This window comes from Eurytemora carolleeae, unplaced genomic scaffold (genome assembly GCF_000591075.1).
Source record: "Eurytemora carolleeae unplaced genomic scaffold, Eaff_2.0 scaffold83, whole genome shotgun sequence".
Taxonomy (NCBI): Eukaryota; Metazoa; Arthropoda; class Copepoda; order Calanoida; family Temoridae; genus Eurytemora; species Eurytemora carolleeae.
In genome coordinates this window covers 1-926 of record NW_019396027.1, presented here as the reverse complement: position 1 = coordinate 926, position 926 = coordinate 1, and positions in this window count along the sequence as shown.

The following is a 926-nucleotide window of genomic DNA, read 5'->3' as shown; positions in this document are numbered from 1 at the left end:
ATCTTATACTTTTTGCTGATCTGAGTTTTATGTTTTCATAAAACATTTTGATAAGATTATTTATATTTTATAATGTTCAAAGTTCTCTATTGAGTCTGTATATAATATATATATATATATATAAATAAAATATAAACATAATATATATATATTCTTTAAAAGAATAGCTTTAGTACTATTGTGAATCTAACATGATACATTTAAATTGTTAATCTAAATTTGATAATATTCTAGATGAAGATGCTTTGAGTGAAATTCTGAACAAGGATGAGATTAGAGACAAACCAATCTGTATAGTTGCTGTTGCAGGTAAAAAATATTTAAAATTCGTTGATGGTGATGGACCAAACCTCTGTAGAGTAAAAAAGAAGATGTATTTCGGTCTGGGTTGACCCTTGTCAGTTCTTGAGATTGTTTCTGTCACAAAGGTTAAAAACAAGCAGTGTGCACTGTGCAGACATTTAGAATCAGACAGCCTTGATAAATATGCATTAATTCTCAAGAACAGGTCAACCTGAAGTGCCACAACCCTGTAGCCCTCTGTTTTAATTTAGCCTTTAATTTTGGACCCTTAAAGAGCTTTAAGCTTAAGCTTAAGCTTTTTTAACTACAGCACATCATTTGAAGAGAGTAATAGGAAAATCATTAAGAATTGTTTTGTGGTAACAAAACCGATTTAGGAATAAATTCTGTACTTACCACCTTTCTGTAATCGATTATTTTTTAACTCGTTTTTTCATATCAAACTTTAGCTGTTTAAAGTGACCAGTGTACTTTGAGTTAAGAGCTTTGATATTTTAATACATTGTTATTATTTATAAAATAACAATGCTTTAGGTGCCTTCAGGAAAGGGAAGTCTTTTATGTTGAACTTTATGCTTCGATACTTGAAGGCTGGAGGGGAGGAAGGATGGTTAGAGACACAG